The sequence below is a fragment of the Pongo pygmaeus genome, chromosome 18 (genome assembly GCF_028885625.2).
Source record: "Pongo pygmaeus isolate AG05252 chromosome 18, NHGRI_mPonPyg2-v2.0_pri, whole genome shotgun sequence".
Lineage (NCBI taxonomy): Eukaryota > Metazoa > Chordata > Mammalia > Primates > Hominidae > Pongo > Pongo pygmaeus.
Genome location: NC_072391.2, coordinates 25,064,871 through 25,088,497, shown reverse-complemented (window position 1 = coordinate 25,088,497; position 23,627 = coordinate 25,064,871). Strand labels below are relative to the sequence as shown.

Genomic DNA, 23,627 nt, shown 5'->3' with positions numbered 1-23,627 from the left:
ATAATACTGGAAGAGGGGAATGTAGCAGGGAAAATAATATGTTTGTAAAAAGTAATTTATACAAGGTTTGATGATTTGGTGGTGCCACTTGAGGAATGTTCTGCATGTTATCTGGGTTTCTACTATGGAAGTATAGTAATATTAGTGGGTTTGAGAGGACAAGTCTTGATTGGAAAGAGAGTTGAAGACTACCATGAGATGAAGAGGAAGCTCTGGGGAATTTCTATAATCATAAGAATGAGGTAAGCCAAGGACACAGCTGAAGTTCATCCATATGGAACAGAAGGCCCGGGTCTTATCAAGTTGCGTGGATACCACTCCTGGATTACAAAGCCTGGTTTCCCGTTAATGAAATTATACCAACACATGTCACAAGCTGATGAAGAAAATGTTAACCACAGGCAGGACAAAGTGTGGATTTGCCTGATCCACTGTGAGAGAGGGTCTGCAGGGAAATTTGGGAGGGGCTCACAGAGAACAGTGAGATCACAAGCAGAAGGCTAGCGCCGTGCATAGTGGATATGGGCGGCAGCATTCTGCAGAGCATCTTGGAGGGTATGTTTAACTGGCATCATATTTTGAACCCAATAGTATAGTAATTTGGGGAAAATTAATAGAAGAACCCATACATGTACACTCACTCACACACACACACAAAGATATGTAATTAGGTATTTTGATCAACACACTTTTTTTTTTTTTTTTTTTCTTCTGAGACAGGGTCTTGCTTTGTTGCCCAGGCTGGAGTGCAGTGGTGCAATCACAGCTCACTGCAGCCTCGACCTCCTGGGCCCAAGCTAGCCTCCCACCTCAGCCTCTTCAGTAGCTAGGACTACAGGTTCATGCCACCACACCTGGCTAAGTTTTTTTTTTCTTTAATTTTTAGTAGAGACAGGGTCTCATTATGTTGGCTAGGCTGTTCTCAAACTCCTAGGCTTAAGTGATCCACCAGGCTCAGCCTCCCTAAGTGCTGGGATTACAGGCATGAGGCACTGTGCCTGGCTGATCAACATACTTTTTTAATCAAGTATATTTAGTATTTTGTTGAAGCTTTTAGAATCCTGTGGGAGAGAAGTAAAATCATTAATAAAGTCTTGGTACTTAATCAGACTTTTAAGCAAGTACATGGGCAATAAACAATAATTTGTGCAAATAGCAATAAGGCCTGGCTGGGTGCGGTGGCTCACGTCTGTAATCCCAGCACTTTGGGAGGCCAAGGCAGGTGGATCACCTGAGGTCAGGAGTTTGAGACCAGCCTGACCAATATGGTGAAACCCTGTCTCTACTAAAAATACAAAAATTAGCTAGGTATGGTGCTGCGTTCCTGTAATGCCAGCTATTCGGGAGGCTGAGGCAGGAGAATTGCTTGAACCTGGGAGGCAGAGGTTGCAGTGAACGGAGATCACGCCATTGCACTCCAGCCTGGGAGACAGAGCAAGGCTCTGTCCCAAAAAAACAAAACGAAACAAAGCAATAAGGCCTAAATTGAAAACAGTGAAGTTAAGGATGAAGAGAACTTGGATGGCAAAACAAACAGAATCCAAAATGGACCTTGATAAAACCAGCACTAGGTAATGTTTGTTGAGTCCTGTGCACAGGATGAGCCTTTTACATGTATCAATCCTCAGAGCATCCCAATGACATAGGAATTGTCCCCAGCATATCAGCGAGGGAACAAAGGCACAACAGCTGCCAAGTGGTAGAGTCAGAATTGGAAAAAAAGCCTGGGGGCTGAGTATGCCACCATCTTATCCTTTACTATTTCTTTTATAGAAACAAAAATCAGAACTGCAGGTGTAAATCATTCATACTTTTGTTGTTTTTGGTTATTTCCCCATTTGGAGTAAAATGTATATAGTTCTTATTCCTTGGTGGAGACTATATAATTCTAAATAAATCTTTTTGTGGTCTTCGTAAAGTCTTGCACCGAAAAATCCCTCCAGGTATAGTAATCGGTGGAAATCTTGGCCGGGTGGACCCTATTTATTCTGCTATTGTAGTGAAAATTCTGTTGCCCAAGCAATATATCTGAACAGCTTACTTCACAGATCCATCAAGATGTCTCAGGCACATCAGATTAATATGTCCAAGGCTGGACTGAAATGTGTTCTGAAGCTTTTTTTTTTTTTTTTTCAATCGGTGGCACCACTGTCCTTCTGGTCACTCAGGATATGAGCCTGGGATCCTTGATGTCTTCTCTCTCTTTCAATTTCCACACCTATGTCCAGTTGGGCATCAAGTCATTGGGTGCTAGTTCTTAAAGGGCCCTCAGGCAGGGCTTTAGTTCCATTCCTACTGCCTCCACCCCAGTTCTGGCCCTCTCAGACTCATGACAATTGCAACAGCCATTTTCTAACTGGTGACCCTACTTGTGTTTTGTCATCTTGTTTTTAATGCTTCTTCTTTTTTTTTTTTGAGTCAGGGTCTCACTCTGTCACTCAGACTGAAGTGCAGTGGCATGATCACAACTCACTGCAGACTCCAATTTCTGAGCTCAAGCAATCCTCCTGTCTCAGCCTCCAGAATGGCTGGGACTACAGGTGCATGCCACCACACCTGGATGATTTTTTTCTTAATATTGTGGAGATGGTGCATCTTACTATGTTGCCCAGGCTGGTCTTGAACTCCTGGCCTCAAGTGGTCCTCTGGCCTCCGCCTCCTAAAGTGCTGGGATTACAGGCATGAACCACTGCACCTGGCCAATGTTTTCTTTCTTTTTCTCTTTCATTTTATTGTTTTCCTCAATTAACTGTTTTGATTTCTGTTGCCTTTTGAAAAACCTTGGGAGGCATGCACTTTGATTGTAATCCCATCAGTAGATACCTTTAAGATTTAAAAATAAAAAATTAAACCTATAAAACGATCAAAATCAATTTCAGAACCACAATTTAGGGGGTCTCCTTTCTATAGAAGATAAGAAATTAGTTTTGAGATTTTCCCTTCCCCAGTCTCTGTGAATTTAATTCCATCACGTTTTTGAATTATTAAAAAAACCATTTGGAGGGAAATCAACCTTGTATCCATACTAAAACAATATTTTAGAGTTATTGTGTCTATTCCACTGTATTCACATTGAAACAGTATTTTGGAGTTACTGTGTCTATTCTATTAAACTTGGCTTCAGTACTCACAACATGTTCTTTTTGGCCACTGTTTCCTTATTCTTGAGTATTTATCTTTGATTGCTATTTCATTTTTCTGGCGTGGGTCTTCAAGAACTTTATTCAGGATGGATCTTTGCATGTCAATGTTTCAGAAAACTCTTTGGTGACTTCTCCCCAAATGACAACTTGGCTGGACATAGAAATCTTTGGTCATAACTCTTTAGTGCTTTGTAAATAATGCTTCATTTTTTTTTGTTTTACCATTTAGTATTGCAGAATGCAAGTCTGAAGCCAACATGATATTTCTCCCTGAATACTTGCTGGCATTAACTTTTTCCCAATTATTTCTGTGTGTGGATCTTTTTCAAGCTATTGTCTTCGTTTAGATCCAGAGTTCCTCTTCTTTTATTTGGTAGTGTGTTTGCTCCTTTTGAGATTTCTGTTATTTGTTTTTGGGTTTGCTCATACTTTTTGTCACTTTGCTATTTCCTCTGAGTTTAGTGCGAGAGGGGAGTGAGTTTTCTCAAGTGTGTCTTCACTGATTCTGTCTTCTGTGTGGCTTTCTCTCCTATGTGCAATCTCCAAAGTGGCTTCTAATTAGATTATTGTGCTTTTCATCTTTAGATAATCCTTCCTGACCTACAACTAATTTCTCATTCTGACTACACGCTCCAGTTCCATAGATTATAAAGACTTATTGGATCTTGTTGAGATCACACATCAAATATTAAAAAGGTGATTTTCTCTTTCCCTTCCGCTCTCTCACCTTTATCTTCCTCTTCTTCCTCTTTCTTTTTCTTCTCATTTTTTTTGGGCAGTAAGTTAGTTTTCCTTGACTCTATAGAGAGGTTTCCTTCCTTTGAACTGCAAAATGTTTTTCTATGCCTCATACTTCTCTTATTTGCCCAGATGGTTATAAGAGGAACCTTCCAGTCCACACTTAAGGAGAAAAGGCAAAATAAAACCCAGAGGAATTCAGAAGCTTAGGAGGTATTGAGCCTGGTGAGGACAGAAGACTTAAGAATAATGGAAGGAACAGAGTCTTTGGGAGACCCCTGTGTGGGGCTTTGTCATAGATGCTACAAATGAAACCCAAGTCTCTCTATGCTACATTCTGGACCCAGGGGTGTCATGTGTATAACACAAGGTATAAAAGATGACAGAGGTTTTCCCCAACAATATAAAAGGATCTCACCAAACATGGATCTGCAAAGGAAAGGTTTTACTCCATCAATCACCAGTTGAGAGTTGGTTCAACCAGGAAGTCCTGAGTTTGGGTTTTGAAACCCACTCTCCCATCCCTGCTCATTTAGGGAAGCTGGATTCTAAGCTTAGTCTTCAGCCCTTTTAAGTATACCCAAAAATATGTTCAGTGACACTGCTGTAGGTGCCAGGGCTACAGTGGTGAGTCTTTGCTCTCAAGGAGATTACAATTTATGGGGTAGTAATTGGATGTTAATCTAAGAATGATACTAATAAATGCAAATAAAAGCTAATTACAAATTGAGAGTGTGTAACTGGGAGTGGGCAGGGAGCTCTGGGATGCTTCCTAGAGGAAGTGGTATTTGAGCTGTGATCTGAAGGGTGAGTAGGAATTAAGTGAGCTAAGTGGGTGGGGATGGGGAGGGAAGGGCACACAAGGCAGAGGATGTTTGCATGCTAAGTATTCCCGGTGGAAGGAAGTGGGGACTATTTGAGGAATCTGAATAAACAGCTCCTGTGGTTGGAGTGCAGGTGCAGGAGGAAGGCTGCAGGGTAGGTGGGGGGAGGGAGAGGTCCAGATGCTGTGTCATAGTTATGGGCCTCGGTTTCCTCTTGAGAGCAAGGGGGGGCCCTGGAAGGGCTTCCTTGAAGGGTGGAGCTGGAAGGGAGGAATGACTCATTCAGATTCTGCCTTTTGGTAAAGTTAATTCTAGAATAACAGACTCTCCTGGCTGGGGAAGCAGGTAATGAGGGGGAGGAGGAATAGATTAAGAAACACCTACCAGCACATGAGCATCAGCTGTGCCCTTGTAGAAGGGAGTGGTGTTTTTTGTTTTGTTTTGTTTTGTTTTTTTAACTTCCTTTGTGAAAACCAGGTGGTTTGTCCAAGCATGGGTCAGGATGGGTTGGGGAAATTGGTTACTTATTTGGGCTTCTTATCCACCCCTTCTTCGTAGGGTGGGGGAGGACACCCCCTGCTGAATTCACGGAATTGAGTCCATGCAGCTGGTCACAGCCCAAGGAAGCCTGTGCTACAGGTGTAACCACCCAAAGGGTTCATTTTGCCCACTTCCCGGATAGGGCCAATTTCTCAAGACAGGTGAATTGCAATAGAGAAAGAGTTTAATTCATGCAGAGTCAGCTGAATAGGAGACTGGAGTTTTATTATTAATCAAATCAGTCTCCCTGAAAATTTGGAGACTGACCAGAGTTTTTAAAGGGTGACTTGGTGGGTAGGGGTCCAGGGACTGGTGAGTGCCAATGCCGATTCGTACGGTCAGATGAAATCAGCTGAGTTGAAGCTGTCTTCTTGCACTGAGTTGGTTCCTGGATGGGGGCCACAAGACCAGATGAGCCATTTCATTGATCTGGGTGGCACCAGCTAATTCATTGAGTGGAGGGTCTGAAAAATATCTTTAGTACCAATCTTAGGTTTTATAATAGTGATGTTATCCCTAGGAGCAATTGGGGAATTTCAAAATCTTGTGGCCTCCAGCTGTATAACTCCTAAACCATAATTTCTAATCTTGTGGCTAATTTGTTACCCTACAAAGGCAGTTTGGTCCCCAAGCAAGAATGGTGTTTGTTTTGGGAAAGGGCTGCTATACTCTTTGTTTCAAAGTTAAAGTATAATAAGTTCAACCCAAAGTTAATTTGGCCTATGCCCAGGAGTGAACAAGGACAGCTTGGAGGTTAGAAGCAAAATGGAGTCAGGTCAGATCTTTTTCACTGTCATAATTTTCTGACTGTGAAAGTTTTTGCAAAGGTGGTTTCACAGGAACCAAGCCTCTCACCCTGCCCTTGCCTGCAGCCCAAATCCCTTCAACTTAGAAGATACTTCAGGGACTGGGGGGGTGGATGGATGTTTCTAGCAGGTTCTCCCCATTATGTCCCCAGTACACCGCCTTTTCCAGAAGGGTAATGGCATATCAGACTTCAAAGAACTCTTTTAGTCTAGTTTTGTCCACACTGCACTGTGCAGAAATTCCTTGAAACTCCTGTTATGTGACTTGCATCCCATCTGTGTCTTCTATTAACCACAGGTGAGTGGAGGAGCTAGAAAGCTGTGCTCACACACACAAAATAGATCTTTTGAAATGAACCTCTAAATAGCCTTTCGCAGACCAGTCTGGGCAACATAGCAAGACTCTCTCTCTACAAAAAATTTTTAAAAATTAGCCAGACATGGTGTCCTGTGGCTGTAGTCCCAGCTACTCAGGAGGATCGCTTGAGCCTAGGAGTTCAAGGCTGCAGGGAGCCGTGCTTGTGCCACTGCACTTCAGCCTGGGCAACAGAGCAAAACTCAAACAACAACAACAACCAAAAAACACCACCACCGCCACCAACAAAAAACCTTTCCAAAAAAGTAAACCCGTTTACATTGCTCAAAACAATAAACAAGAACGCCTGCTCTGTTCCTTTGCTGGGTATTTTTGGGATGTCTGCTACTTTTTCGGATGAAAATATTGTATCTTCTTCCTTGGATTTGCGCTTCCTTCTGAGCTTGCTTGTGAGTCCTGTTTTCTCTTTCATCAATGTCTGTTCAGGCTGCAAAGGGTTAATTTAAAATGGCAGGTCTCCCCCGCAGGGAGATACAACTAATTACACTGGCTCTGGGAGATCTCTGAGCTCATTCCAAGGTAGATCAGAGATGACTTTTGAAAATGTATTCATTGCTGGGTGGCTTTTGCAGGAGAAATGAGGGAGGGACCTGTTCTTCTTCAGGACTAATTGGTTGGCCATGTGCAATGTGAAAAGTAGTTCTTGGAATCTGTTCTGTTGTAGGTTTTTATTTTTTATTCTATAGCTGAGAGACTTGTTATCACTAGAAAATTCGATAAATTAATGGACTCTGCAAATCAATAAAATAATTAACAGGACATTTCTGGGTGAAAAGAATTTTTTAAAATTGGAAGTTAATATGACTGATGACAGGGGTTAAGCAGGTGACAGAGTGAGGCCAGCCGGGTCGAGGAAGGGAATAGTCAGGGTGTGACTGAGGAATCCGAAAGTGGATTTCCTGATAATGAGATTGCTGGGTTGAGTTGTAGCTCTCTTTTAAGTTCTTTGAGATATCGTCACATTGCTTTTCACAATGGCTGAACTAATTTACATTCCCATCAGCAGTGTAGAAGCATTCCCTTTTCTCCACAACCTTGCCAGCATCTGTTATTTTTTGACTTTTTAATAACCATTCTGACTGATGTGAGATGGTATCTCACTGTGGTTTTGATTTGCATTTCTCTAATAATTAGTGATGTTAAACAGTTTCTCATATGCGTGGGAAAATAAATCATTCTACCAGAAAGACAGATTCATGCGTATATTCGTTGCAGCACTAGTCACAGTAGCAAAGACAAGGAATCAACCTAAATGCTCATCAGTGGTAGACTGGATAAAGAGAATGTGGTACATATATACCATGGAATATTATGCAGTCATCGAAAAGAATGAGATCATGTCCTTTGCAGCAACATGGTTGGAGCTGGAGGCCATTATCCTAAGCAAATTAATGCAGGAACAGAAAACAAAATACCACATGTTCTCACTTATAAGTGGGAGCTAAATGTTGAGAACACATGGACACAAAGAAGAGAACAACAGACACCAGGGCCTACTTGTGGGTGGAGGGTAGGAGGAGGATTAGAATGGAAAAACTATTTATGTGGTACTATGCTTATTACCTAGATGATGAAATAATCTGTACACCAAATACCCGTGACATGCGATTTACCTATATAACAAACCCATGGGCTGGGCACAATGGCTCACACCTGTAATCCCAGCACTTTGGAAGGCCGAGGTGGGCGGATCATGAGGTCAGGAGTTCGAGACCAGCCTAGCCCACATGGTGAAACCCTGTCTCTACTAAAAATACGAAAATTAGCTGGGCGTGGTGGCGGGCGCCTGTAATCCCAGCTACTCGGGAGGCTGAGGTGGGAGAATTGCTTGTGAACCCAGGAGGCGGAGGCTGCAGTGAGCTGAGATTGCACCATTGCACTCCAGACTGGGTGACAAGAGTACAACTCTGTCTAAAACAAAAAGCAAAAAACAAAACAAAACAAAACAAAAAAAACCCGTGCACGTAACCCTGAACCTAACATAAGAGTGTTTTAAAACAGAAAGCATATTTCCTGTCAGCTGCAGCTGACTCTAGCCATGTTGGAATGTGGGCCCAGTGTTGTCTTGTCTTTCAGATTTTTTCCAATGAAGCTGACATTCTGGATATTTATGTGAAATTAGTTGGCAGCTAAATTCAAAATATGTATGAAGGCCAATCAAAGCACACACATTATAGCCTACCAGTTTGCAGCACAGAGTCTAGATTGCAGAGTGAAGAAATTATTATTATTATTTTATTATTATTTTTATTTTTGGAGACAGGGTCTCACTCTGTCAGCTCACTGCAAACTCTGCCTCCCGGGTTCAAGCGAGTCTCCTGCCTCAGTCTCCCGAGTAGCTGGGACTGTAGGCAGCCGCCACCACGCTCGGCTAATTTTTGTATTTTTAGTAGAGACGGGATTTCACCACGTTGGCCAGGCTGGTCTCAAACTCCTGACCTCAGGTGTTCCGCCTGCCTTGGCCTCCCAAAGTGCTGGGATTACAGGTGTAAGCCACTGCGTCCGGCAAAGAAATTATTTTATCTCAGTGATTTACATCTACTTGGGACCCTGACAAAAGGAGGGAAGATTAAATATTGGGCCCCTCTACCTCAGGGCTTTGTTTTTCTTTCCGTATTGGGAGAAGACTGGTATTTTCAGAGCTCTACTCCTGAAGGACTCGATAAGTAAAGTATGGAAACATAATCCATGTTTAACCCATCAACCTAACAGGCAGTGACCACTGGGGAAACCACCATGTGAGCCATCATGGGTGACAGCTCCAGCCTATCATGTTCTTAGCTGTACATGGGGTCCAGTGGAAGCTGCCATGTAAGGTTGTATAGGTTGTGTACTGTTTAACTGTAGAGGGTCTAATTTATACTGCAGACTATGTAAATGACAACCTGTGGGGTTGTGCCAAGAAATCACACAAACCTTGTCAGACACCAGAATTCTCGTATTTAAGAATGGACAGTGATGTATATGTTTGGATGTATGCTTAGTATAACTGATGATATTTAGATTTAACTTTTTCACTTTATTGTGAGCTTCTTCAGAAGAGGAAATTTGCCTCATTCATCCTTCTATTACTAGGAATTCACACAGTGTTTGGCACACAGTAGATGCGACAATTTTTTTCTGCATAAAATGTCCAGCAAGCAATTGAAAGTATGCTTTTGGAGACTGGGAAAAAGTTAGATTTGGAGGTAGAGATTTGTGAGTCATCAGTGACTTCTTCAAGATATTGGAGTAACTGGCATTGGTGGGAGAACATGGGAGACAGGAACCTGGGGTGATGGAGGAAGAGAAAATGTATTCATTAAGGAGATTGAGGAGGAAGGGTGTGAGGTGTGTAATCAGGAGATATGTGGTCACAAAAAGCAAAAAATTAAAAACAACAAACAACCCCCCCATTACTGCATCCTCATGGTCAGCACATAATATTCTCAATAAATATCTGGCAAATAAATAAATGAACAAAATAGTGAACAATGGGCATTGCCAAGTCCTGCAGAGAAATCATGTAGAATGCTGATTCATGCAAGGTCATTGGGTTAAAGACAGTCATTTATAGCGACTCTATAGTCACTATAAATAGTCATTTAGTGACTTTGAGAAGAGCAGTAGCGGTCTCACTAGAGTGATAGGGGCAGAACTTTGACTTGAGTGGGTTAAAAGAATGAGCTTAGCTGTCTCTTCTTCCAGAGAGCTGTGTGTGACTGCCTTAGTTGCCCCGTGACCTCCTGATTGAGTTTATGTTCATATATGCCCTGCCATAACACTCTGTATTCAACACCTAATGAAATAATTATTACTCAGTATTACATTTGTTAGCACTTCTCTGTAGCCTTCATGAATCTATAAGCTATGTGAGCACTGAGACTCTAACCTGATTCCTTTTACATCAACCCTCATGGTTTAAGTAATGGTGTATAGTTAAGGTGTTCATAGATATTTTTTGAATAGCAATAACTAAGAAAACAGAGAAAAGTAACTGGCATACCATATAATAAATGTAGGCTTGAGAAACACACAAATCTAAATGGATGTAGAGTGGAAGGAGAAGTTGATTATTCCTGGTAGGGACATTACTAAGGTTTCACAAGGAGATTCACAGAGATTTTTCACAGCAGGAACAGCTGAGAGAACAAAGTATCCATTTTGGACTTCTTAAAATGCCACTTAAAACACAGGGCCATGTTTTTCTAACTTTTTCAGACCTAAGAAATGAGAAGAATAACTTTCTCAGCAGTAAGAGTTTCTGAGGCAAGAGCAATCAGGGAGGTTTGCTAAGTCTGATCTTCAATAAAATAAAACTGGAGGTTAGAATCCAACAGGACTTCTGGCCAGCATACAAATATTTATCAAACATGGAAAAGTGTTCAGAATGTATTGCTAAATAAACAGCAGGCTACAAAATAATATGTACTTTTTTTTAAAATGCATTTTTCTTTTCCTTTCTGAAAACATGAGTATTTCTTAGAAATAAACACATGTGTAGAAATAAAAGATTGCAAGGGCATTCACTAAAATGTTTACGTGGTTACGGTTGACTTTTGGTGCTTTGTTCTTTTTTTTCTGGGGGCTCTGTGTTAAGAATTATTACTTGTGGAAAAAACCCATAATGTATTCAATGAAGTCTTTGAATAACATGCTTAATAACATGGAAAACGATGATCATATTTGTTAAGTGAAAAATGTAGGTTGCAAAATTTGTTACATGTGAAATGATGCCATGGTTATAACAATTTATGGGTCTGCACATCTGTGCGTAAGAAAAGATAGTGGTTATCTCTAGTTGGTGAGCCTAGGGGTGATTTTTATACTCTTCTTTTCTGCATTTGTTTGTTATAACAGGTATAATTATTGCTGTAATAAAAATTATCTAAATTAATAAAATTTTATGTTATAATATTGATGTGTCACTTTGAAATTAAAATGACTAATAAACATAAATACCTGCTAGGATGTCAGGAAAGGCAGAGATCAGAAAATATATCTGTAAATATACTGTAAGATGTTACAACTCTAAAAATTCATATTTGTTAGCTTTTTGTGTTTTCTGACTATTTGTTTTTATTTTTATTTTTGTAGAGGCAGGATCTTGCTCTGTCACTCAGGCCAGAGTGTAGTAGTGTGATTACAGCTCATTGCAGCCTCAAACTTCTGGGTTCAAGCAATTCTCTCACTTCAACCTCTGGAGTAGCTGAGACTACAGGTGCATGCCATCATGCCCGCCTATTTTAAATAAATTTTTTGTAGAGACAATCTGGTCTGTGTTGTGCAGGCTGGTCTTGAACTCCTTGGGCTCAAATAATCCTCCTGTCTCAGCCTTCTGAATAGGAGGGACTATAGGCTTGTGCCACCATTCCCAGCTAATTTTTTAATTTTGTTTTATTTTTTGTAGAAGCAGGGTCTCACTTTGTTGCCCAAGTTAGTCTTGAACTCCTGGCTTCAAGTGATCCTCCTGCTTTGGGCTCCCTAAATGCTGGGATTACAGGCATGAGCTCCCATCCCTGCCTTATTCCTGACTATTTTTATGTGGTAATTGCCATAAAACATGAAAAAGTATAGTAATGAGAAAGGACTACTTTGATCATGTCACTCCCCTGCTTGAAATCCCTCCATAGCTTTCCATTGCTTTGGAATAAAGTCCAAACTCCTTAGGCAGATTTATTAGGTTGGTGCAAAAGTAATCATGGTTTTTGCCATTGCTTTTTTAAAAACTTACTTATTTATATTTTATTTTATAATTATATATATATTACAATGTATTCACTAAATAAAGAGTGCTCTGTCCTGCTATAGATTTCTTTCTTTCTTTCTTTTTTAATTTTACCTCAAGTTCTGGGATACATGTGCAGAACGTACAGGTCTGTTACATAGGTATACATGTGCCATGGTGTTTTGCTGCACCCATCATCCTGTCATCTAGGTTTTAAGCCCTGCATGCATTAGGTATTTGTCCTAGTGCTCTCCCTCCCCTTGGCCCTCACCCCTCAAGAGGCCCCAGTTTGTGATGTTCCCCTCCCTGTGTCCATGTGTTCTCACCATTCAACTCTCACTTATGAGTGAGAACATGTGGTGTTTGGTTTTCTATTTCTGCATTAGTTTGCTGAGGATGATGGCTTCCAGCTTCATCCATGTCACTGCAAAGGTCATGAACTCATTCTTTTTTATGGCTGCATAGTATTCCATGGTGTATATGTGCCACATTTCTTATCCAGTCTATCATTGATGGGCCAGAATCCAGCAGCACATCAAAAAGCTTATCCACCATGATCAAGTCGGTTTCATCCCTGGGATGCAAGGCTAGTTCAACATATGCAAATCAATAAATGTGATTCATCACATAAACAGAACCAATGTGATTGCTTTTAAAAGTAATGGCGAAAGCTGCGATTACTTTTGCACCAACTTAATACAAGCCCTTTGATGACTTGGCTTTGCCTGTCTCTCTGCCATCTCCTGACCCTGCTTCCTCACCCCTGCACCACTCTGATCATACACCCACTCTTTCTCCAGCCATGCTGGACTTCTGCACATGCTCTACTGTTCTGGGACAGTCTTTTTTCTCCTTCCCCCACTGGCCTTCCAAATTCTTACACAAAGTTGAGATACCAGCTAAAATGTCACTTCCTTTCAACTCTCTCTGCTTCTCTGTTTAGTCATTCTGGTTTATATATTCTCTCAGCACATGGTACATCTTCTGCTTAAGTTCCCATGACACTGTTGTCATTTCTCCTTTAGCATCCACCTTGCTCATTAGATTGTGTTTTTGGCAGCTTGCTCACTATGGTAGTCTTAATGCTTAGCACAGTGCCTGCAAAACCATAGGCGCTCCATAAAGAGTTATAGAATGCATGAATGAATACATTCAGGGACAGCACAGAAAGGGAGAGCTCAAGGGTCTCATTCATTGGTTAGCCTTTGGGGATGGAATATGTGGTGACAGTTATAAAGGGACCCAAGGGTCTAAAGCCTTATAGAAGAAAAGCCCAGGGAACCAGCCTGGGCTGGGAACAGTGGCACTAAGCTTCCCACTAAAAGGCTGATCCCCGACAAGGTGATGTTTCAGTTAGGCCTTGAATGAAGAGATTGCCTGGGGAACTTGCACAGGTAAAGCCTATAGGGTGGAAAGTGCTTACTGTCCAGAGTGACAAAGGGCTTAGGGTTAGCAGAAATGGAGGAGAAGGGTATGACTGGTAAAGTGACATAGGTCAAGATTGTAGGTCCAGATTGCAAAAGCCATTTAGCCAGTCACTTTGGGCTTTAGGAAACACAGAGCCATCCAAGATTGGTTTTCTTTTGTATGAATATTTAACAAGCAGCTTAATAATTGGAAACAATGCCTATTAGTTCTCTGTCATTGTTTCCATGTCACGTTTGCAAATTCAGCACACACAGACGTGCCATGAGCTATGTCAAAGAAAACCCAAAACATACAAACAGCTCATTTGATCTGAAACTCTAAGCTCTTTTATTCAAAAAATGTTACAGGAAACAAGCTTATAAACGGTGTTTACAGGCAGTGTCATTTGGGAGCTAAAGCATTTCTGTTTTGCTGAAGCTCTTTAAAAAATTTATGGCAAGATCAACATTGTAATGCCAATAAAGGGAATTTTAAAAAGGCTGAATAAATAAAGAAATGTAACCACTAGTTAAACACAGGAGGATATGACAAGACTTGGGCTGAAGAATTGTTAGACTAGAAAAGCTTTTAAAAATTTTTAAATGAAAATAATATATGTTCATTGTAAAAAAAAAAGAGTGGGGGAGGGGAAGAAACAAAACAATACAAAATAGTTTTTTTTTGTTTTTGTTTTTGAGATGGAGCCTTGCTCTGTCACCCAGGTTGGAGTGCAGAGGCATGATTTTGGCTCATTGCAACCTCTGCCCCCAAGTTCAAGTGATCCTCCCACCTTAGCCTCCTGAGTAGCTGGCATTACAGGGACATGCCACCATGCCAGGCTAATTTTTGTATTTTTAGTAGAGACAGGATTTCACTGTGTTGAGCAGGCTAGTCTTGAACTCCTGACTTCATGTGCTCTGCCTGCCTTGGCCTCCCAAAGTGCTGGGATTACAGGTGTGAGCCACTGCACCCGGCCAAAATATTTCTTCTAGTAGTTACCTCCGTATCTCTACATAATATGCAAAAACTGTTGTTTCTTGATTTACCAATTGTGGACATTATGTATTGACTGCCAGCCGTGATGGATGAGGATTTAACTGATTTTTCACTACATTCCTTTTTCTTTTTTTTTGAGACAGAGTTTCACTCTTGTTTTCCAGGCTAGAGTGCAATGGCAGGATCTCAGCTCACTGCAACCTCTGCCTCCTGGTTTCAAGTGATTCTCCTGCCTCAGCCTCTCCAGTAGCTGGAATTACAGGCATGTACCACCACGCCCAGCTAATTTTATATTTTTAGTAGAGACAGGGTTTCACCATCTTGGCCAGGGTGATCTTAAACTCCTGACCTCAGGTGATCTGCCTGCCTTGGCCTCCCAAAGTGCTGGGATTACAGTCTGAGCCACTGTGCCCGGCCACATTTTTTTTTCTCTTCCCTGTCTTCCTGCTATGATTATCTTATTATATATATTGACCTTTGCAATTTTAGGGACAAATTTAGGCTAGAGTTTTACATTTTAGGCTGCTATAAAAGCAACGCTTATGACAGCCCTGGGGAAAGAGGCCAGGTGGCTGCAGGATGGGTGGATGGCAGGTGAGACAGGACAAAGCCTTGGTGGCATCCTTCATGTTTCTGTTTCTCGGACAGTCCATGTCCATAGAACCAGATGACTCTCTTGGCTCTGCCTTCAAAATATATCCAGTTAGACTGCATCTCTCCATGCCTGCGATGCTTCCATTCTGGTCTGAGCCGTCTTCTCTTGCCTGCGTTATTGTAATTGCCTTCTGATGGGTCTCCCTGTTTCTGCTATTGCCTCTCTGCCGAAGGAGACATTTAAAATGTAAGTCAGAGCGCACCGCTTCTATTCTAGCCACACACCTCCCCCACCACCCCCATAGCTCTCCACTTCATTCAGAATCAAAGCCAACTCCCTGCTGCCACATCTGGACCACAGCTGCTGCCCGGGTTTCACCGCCAACATGCTCCTCCTTTCTCACTCTGTTCCACACTGGCCTGGATGTTCGTGCCTCAACCAATCCAAGCACACTCCCGCCTCCGAGCCTGTGCATTTTGATCCGTCTGTCTAGAATATTCCAAGCCCAGCAATCTGCATGGCTTATTTCATGAGCTGCTCTGGAGGGAGTGGCCGTAAATCCATGAAATGGCAGGTGCAGATCAGCGTTTGACGGAGCTTGACAGGTGGGGTAGGAAGAGAAGCAGGCACCTGGAAGAGATAGGGCCCAGCTATGCCTCTAACAATATGATGGCCTCAGGCCTCATCTTTGGTTAAAGCAGAAGGAGCAATAGGAAAGGGAGAGGTTAGAACCTGAAAGAGAAGGAAAAGTGGACCGGGCACGGTGGCTCATGCCTGTAATCCCCGTGTGTCCGGAATTAATGGGTGCTTGATCTCACTGACTTCAAGAATGAAGCCGCGGACCCTCGCGGTGTTACAGTTTTTAAAAGTGATGTGTCCGCAGTTTGTTCCTTCTGATGTTCGGAGTTTCTTCCTTCTGGCAGGTTCGTGATCTCGCTGGTTTCAGGAGTGAAACCGCACACCTTCACGGTGAGTGCTACAGCTCTAAAGGCAGCGCGTCCAGAGTTGTTTATTCCTTCCGGTGGGTTTGTGATCTCGCTGGCCTCAAGAATGAAGCTGCAGACCTTCGCGGTGGGTGTTACAGCCCATAAAGGTAGTGCAGACCCCAAAACTGAGCAGCAGCAAGATTTACTGCGAAGAGCAAAAGAAGAAAGCTTCCACCGTGTTGCAGGCAACCTGAACAGGTAGCCACTGCTGGCTCGAGCTGCTGCTGCTGGCTGCTTTTATTCCCTTATCTAGCCCCATCCACATCCTGCTGATTGGTCCATTTTACAGAGAACTGATTGGTCTGTTTTACAGAGAGTGGATTGGTCAGTTTTGACAGGGTGCTGATTGGTGCATTTACAATCCCTGAGCTAGACACAAAAGTTCTCCAAGTCCCGCTAGATTAGCTAGACACAGAGCACTGATTGGCGCATTCACAAACCCTGAGCTAGACACAGGGTGCTGATTGGTGCATTTACAATCCTTGAGCTAGACACAGAGTGCTGATTGGTGTATCTACAATCCCTTAGCTAGACATAAAGGTTCTCCAAGTCCCCACTAGACTCAGGAGCCCAGCTGGCTTCACCCAGTGGATTCTGCACCAGGGCCACCAGTGGAGCTGCCCACCAGTCCCACGCCTAGCCTGCACCCGCACTCCTCAGCCCTTGGGCGGTGGATGGGACCGCGTGCGTGGAGTAGGGGGTGGAGCTTGTCGGGGAGGCTCGGCCGCGCAGGAGCCCATAGTGGAGAGGTGGGGATAGGCTCCAGCCTGGCGGGGTGCAGGTCCACAGCCCTGCCCTGCGGGGAGGCAGCTGAGGCTCCGAGAGCATTTGAGCGCAGTGTTGGCTGGCAAGCACTCCTGGGGCACCTGGCACACCCTCCGCAACTGCTGGCCCGGGTGCTAAGCCCCTCACCACCTGGGGCTGGTGGCGCCGGCCGTCGGCCCGCTGAGCCCACGCCCACCCGGAACTCGCGCTGGCCAGCAAGCACCGCACGCAGCCCCCGTTCCCTCCTGCACCTCTCCCTCCACACCTCCCCACAAGCTGAGGGAGCCGGCTCTGGCCTCGGCCAGCCCAGAGAGGGACCTCCACAGCGCAGTGGTGGGCTGAAGGGCTCCTGGAGCATGGCCAGAGCAGACAACAAGGCAGAGGAGGCTCTGAGAGCGAGCGAGGGATGCGAGGGCTGCCAGGGCTGCCAGGGCTGCCAGCACGCTGTCACCTCTCACCAGCACTTTGGGAGGCCAAGGCGGGTGGATCACTTGAGGTCAGGAGTTTGAGACCAGCCTGGCCAACATGGTGAAACCCCATCTCTACTAAAAATACAAAAATTAACCGGGTGTAGTGGCACACACCTGTAATCCCAGCTACTCCAGAGGCCGAGGCACGAGAATTGCTTGAACCTCGGAGGAGGAGGTTGCAATGAGTCAAGATTGCACTGCACTCCAGCCTGGGTGACAGAGCAAGACTCCGTGTCAAAAAGGAAAAAAAAAAAAAACCAAAAAGTTAATGGGGGAAGAATGTCCCTAAGGAGGGAGAGGGCGCAAGATGAAAAGGATAAGGGTATGAAACAAAATTAACAAGTTCATGCCTGAGAGCCATACTTTTGTCTACGAAATAGAAGGCAGGGTCCAATCCAAGGGGACTGGGGCCAACGTAGGGGACAGAGAAGTGATCACGTGGGTTTCAAGCTCATCAGCTGCTGAGGGGTACAGGAGAGGGAGATGACAAGGGGAGTATAAATGGATTTCCCAGGGAGGGATAGCATTAGGAGAAGTATCTAATGTAGATGATGGGTTGATGGGTGCGGCAAACCACCATGGCACATGTATTGTTATGTAACAAACCTGCACATCCTGCACATGTATCCCAGAACTTAAAGTACGTAAAAAGAAAAAAAAAAAAAAAAAGTGAAAAAAAAGATGACGTTTCCACTGAGACAGCACTAATTGTGAACAAAGTAGGATCATGGATAAACATCAGCAGGTAGGTTTTGCATTTGCTTAGTGTGAGACAACTATTGTATGCCTCCATAGTGCATGGCCTTGTGCTTCCTGATCCATTCTTCGTGATTCCCTTGCTCTATGTGTGTGGCAGGTCTTCACCCCTGCAGGTAATGTTTCCCAGGCTACCTTGTCAGCTAAATTTTGGCAGCATATGGCCCCTATTAAGAACTGGCTGGAGTTTGGAAGGCAGAATAAGCCAAAAAGGCGAGTATTTCTCCCTTTTTTTTTCTGTGCTTTAAGGGTGGTTTCCATCAGCAGCTACTTCTCTTCCAGGACTCCAGGTCCCTCCACGCAGTTCCGGTTTGTCCTCATTTATTCCCATCCAGTAACTCTGCCTTCTGCTTTTCCCCCTGCAGTGAAAGGATGGCAAAAACATCTCCTCTTACCCGAGGCTTACCAGCTCTTCTAACATCTGTATAAACAACTTCATAAATTAAATTATCTCTATTTCAAATTAAAAAAAAAAAGATTTCCCTGAATGCCGAGCGACCCAGCAAAACTGGAGTTGAATTTGAAGTCTCCACATTTATGCTTGTATGATGTATGCTTTTCCCCTAGCAGTGCTTGGCAGTATGTTGTAATAATAACAACAACAATAATGATAACTAACATTTAGTAGAGGATTATTTTCCCTGTTTAAAAAATGAGGAAACTGAGGCACAGAGAGGTTACATAGTCAGTGAGTAGTCAGTGTTATTCAGGGTTCTCCAGAGAAACAACAGAACCAATAGGATATTCATTCATTCATTCATTCATTCAGAATTGGCTCATGTGATTATGGAGGCTGACAAGTCCCAAGATCTGCTATCAGCAAGCTGGAGATCCAGGAGAGCTGATGGTATAGTTACAGTCTGAACGCTGGTAACCTTTATAGCCAGAAAAAGCCCATGCTGCACTTTCAGTGTGAAGATAGGAAAGAACCAATGTCCCAGTTGAAAAAGCTGTCAAGCAGAAAGAATTCCCTCTCACTTGTGGAAATGCCAGCCTTTCTATTCTATTTCTGCCATTAACTGATTGGACAAGGCCTGCCCACATTAGGGAGGAAAATCTGCTTTACTCAGTTTACGTATTCAAATGTCAGTCTCATCAGAAACATCCTCGTAGACACTTGTAGAATAATGCTTGACAAATGTCTGAGCACCCCACAGACCAGTGAAGTAGATGCCTGAAATTAACCATCACGGTGGTGGAGCCTCAATTCAAACCCAGGCAATCTCTACCCATTGGAGTCTGAGGCTGAGCAATTTTTGAGATAGTGGCTGAAATATTGTGGAGTGATTGAAGTAATGCTCTAATGGAAGTGTGAGCTGGGAAATACTAGTACTGATGATATTACTATTAATAATTATTGCTTTTACAGATCAAGCCAAGATAAAGGTTTGGGAGTGGGAGGTATTGGAAGTCTCCAGGGAGCTTAGGAAACAGTTGAAACAAAAGTGCTGAAAGGTGTATTATGGAAGGTATAGGAGAAGCTACTGCAACAGAAGGACCAGAAAATACAGAGGTTTAAACAGAATGGAAGTTTATTTCTTCCCACATAACAGTTCAGAGGTGGGTGCGAAGGCTTGCCAACCCCAATGCATAGTTACCATCTCTAGCCCAGCTCTTCCAGTTGTTAGCACCTCCCAGCCAATAGGAAGAAGGATTGCACAGAGCAGTGCATGGCTACCTTTTCTAGGATCTGCACCTGAGCTGTCTGCCATGGCGACCATCTGTGGCTATTGCGCACTTGAAATATGGCAAGTGAGAATGAGGACGTGAATTTTGTATTTAATTTCATTCTAATTAGTTTAAATTTAAATTTTGAAAAATCATACTCCATTCAGTTATTGTAAAGCTTTTAAGGATGTTTGAATAACTTGGATATATTGAATGTGCTTTTTCAACTACAAATTGTATAAAACTGAAATACAGATCAACTCTCCCTTCCTTCCTTTCTTCCTTCCTTCCTTCCTCCCTCCCTCCCTTTTTCTTTCCTTTTCTCTTTTCTTTTCTTTCTTTCTTTCTCTCTCTTTCTTTCTTTCTTTCTTTCTGTCTGTCTGTCTTTCTTTCTTTCTTTCATCTTTTTCTTTCTCTTTCTTTTTGAGACAGGGACTTGCTCTGTCACCCAGGCTGGAGTGCAGTGACACAATTGTAGAGGACTGCAGCTTTGACCTCCTGGTCTCAGGTGATCCTCCCACCTCAGCCTCCCTAGGAGCTGGGACCACAGGTATGCTCCACCATGCCCAGCTAATTTTTGTATTTTTTGTAGAAATGGGGTTTCCTCATGTTTCCCAGGCTGGTCTCGAACTCCTGGGTTCAGGTGATCCACCTGCCTTGGCCTCCCAAAGTGCTGGGATTACAGACATGAGCCACTGTGCCCAGCCCAGATCAACTATTTCTAATGAAAATGTAGCATCTTCATTGAAATGCGCTGTGAGTGTAAAATACCCACTGGATTTTGAAGACTGAGCGTGGAAGAAAACAATATAAGGTATCTGATTAATACTTTCTTATATTGCTTACATGTTGAAATGATAATATTTTGGATATTTTGGGTTAAATAAAATATATTATTGAAGTTAATTTCCCTTGTTTCTTTTTACTTTTAAAAAATACAGCTACTAGAAAATTCAAAATTACATATGTGGCTCACGTTATGTTTCTGTTGGATATTGCTGGTCTAGACAACTAAAAAATGGACACATCACTTGAGCTCACATCCATTGAGCAGGAATTAGTCACGTGTAGGCACCAACCTGCAAGGGATGCTGGGAAGTGTAGATGTCATCTCAGCTAAGCAGCCAAGTATCTGCAGAGAATTAGCAGTGATGGACAGTCAGCAGCCTCTGCTTTGGAAAGACCAGAAGTTACGATCAGAGATGGTACAGGCAAGACAAGGTCCAGGATGTAATAGAGTGTGAATAGTTAATCCAGAGGAGGAGGTTAAGCAATTGTGGATAATCATTTTGTCATTAAATGCAAGATACTTATCTTCCTATTTAGTCTAGCAAAAAGACACAAATACAATTCTTTTCAACAACTGTCTTGGACACTATTACCAAGTTGCACCTTAAATTTTAACTGAGCATTACAGTTTTATACATATCATCATATAATCCTTATAAGAGCCAGCACTCAGCACAATGCCTGGCTTATTGTAGGTCCTCAACAAACATTTGTTGAACAAATATATGAATGAATTAGGTCATTTAGACGGAGATAAAAGAAAAGGAAGTAAAAAATACATAATTCATTTATTCAACAAATATTTGAGCATTTACTGTGCTAGGGACTGGGGATATAGCAGTGAACAAAAGAGACAATTCTTTTCTCTGGAGTAACAAGGCTTAAAATAAACAAGCAAGCATACAAATATTGTAATATGATATCAGTTCACAATAAATACAGTCATGTGCTGCATGACAATGTCTTGGTCAATGACAGACAGACTTAATCCCGTAAGATTATAATACCGTATTTTTACCACACATTTTCTTTGGTTAGATACAGAAATACTTACCATTGTGTTACAGTTGTCTACAGTATTCAGTACCACAACATGCTGTGCAGGTTTTTAGCCTAGGAGCAATTGGCTATATGCCATGTAGCCTAGATGTGTAGGAGGCTCTACCGTCTAGGTTTGCGTAAGTACACTCAATGATGTTTGCACAATGACAAAATCACCTGGCATTGCATTTATCAGAGTGAAGTGAGTAAGGCAGAATTGGAGATGTCTGTGGGAAGAGCATGACAGGCAAGAGGAACAGCAAGTTCAAAGACCCTGAGGCCAGAATGTGCTAGTGTTAGTGGAGTAATAGCCAAGAAGCCAATGTGGCTGGCAAGGAGTGGGTTAAGAGTGAGAATAACAAAAGATGAAGTCAGAACTGGTGACAGACTACTTAGATTGTATTTGATTTTTATTTTCAGTGAGAGGGAGACCCGCAGAAGAGTGTCCTTCTTTGAACCTGTTTAAAATTGTTACTGCACCTTTTTGTAAACAATTCCTGTCACAGACGGCAAGGAGGTGTGAACAACCTTGTGAATAAGAGCCCAGGTGGGGAGAGAGCCAAGCTTTCTCTGACTTTTGCTAAAGAGCTTTCAGAAATTGGTTTACTTAGCTGTGTTTAGCATTCCCACACTTTCTCTTTGGCGGACTGAAGAGACAGCAAAGTGTTATTTTGGGCTGCCTTCCAGACTTGGAATTAGTTTGTTTTCTGTCTTTTATCACAAACATCCTGCTGCCCTTTGACAGTATTCCTGGTAATGGAACCTTTTTGTTTTGTTATATTTTAATCTGCTTAGTGCATGTGGCTTGTCTATCTGGCTTCACAAATCACTGGTTATCATCACAGTCAATGGTCTGTGTCCAGCCAATTTCACAGACAAACACCTCTTTCCTGGTCACAGTTCCTGATGTGGGGAAGTCTGATTTACAAAGTCAATAAAAATGCATTCAGGGAATTACTGGGCCCTGCTGGCTTAATATACGAGATTAAAATCTCCAAGTTTAGGAAAACGAGAAGTCATTTAACACACGTAAGATGGCAAGTGGGTTATGGAAATGTCAGCTGGTCAGGGTCAGGCACCACTGGAAGGGGATTTATTGGAAGATGAAGAGACTAATTGATTAATTGCCTTCAGTACTTTTCCCAGTGTGACCTGGGGAAGATATCATACTACATCACTGGTCACTTTGGAGAGTGGACAATTTTTCATAGTGGAAGGTCATCTGACCCAAACCAGGAGGGTATTTTTAAAGAAAAACAATTTTTTAATTAAAAGTTTTACTCATTGCCAAATTAGTAAGTGTTCCTTTTACATGTTGTAGTTCGGCTAACCTGGAAAGTGGACTCTAAGAGAGGAATTTGCATACAGTTTACTAGGGAGTACCCTTGGAATCACACAACTCAGGGAGGGAGGAAAGCAGGCCTGGCAGAGGAAGAAATTGGGCTATGATGCAGTTGCAACAGTGGCTTAAGCTTATCCCGGGAAAACTCGGGAACTGGGATTAGGGAAAGGGATCAGTTATTGGATGTTGATATCCCCAAGAAAGGTGTGTGACCCTGGGTGAGGCTGCTCTCAGCTGAGGACAATTCTTGGAAAGTGTTTCAGCTGAATTGTTAGTGGCTAATGTTCCCAGCAGCTGAGGAAGGAGTTCCTCAGGCCAGCAGTGGGGATCTGGGTGGCACACCACAGCATCCACTACAATAAACATTTTAGAAAATAGAAGCAAAAGGAAGAAAATAAAAATGACTCCAGATTCCACCATGTTGAGAAGAGGATTGTTAACTTTTTGGTGTGTATCTTCTAAATCTTTTATATCATAAATATATAGGTAAAGGCATAGATACCTATATCTATATACAGATACATATATAGGTATATACATAGAGATATATGTACATATATAAATTGTGTATTGTGTATTTTCTTTATACATATGCAAAAATGAATCATGTTATTTCATCTTGTTTTTTCTTAACATAAACTTTTTTTCTGTGTTAATGTAGATTAAAACAGATACATC

General features: G+C 42.5%; 1 long non-coding RNA gene across 1 annotated transcript in view; it reads right to left on the bottom strand.

Moving 5' to 3' along the window:
* Positions 1-20,949, bottom strand: part of LOC134738559 (uncharacterized) — a 50,558-nt gene extending 29,609 nt beyond the window's left edge. Inside the window, exon 1 of the long non-coding RNA XR_010124340.1 lies at positions 20,857-20,949. This is a non-coding gene — a long non-coding RNA (uncharacterized LOC134738559). The remainder of the gene's footprint in view (positions 1-20,856) is intronic.
* Positions 20,950-23,627: the final 2,678 nt, after the last annotated feature.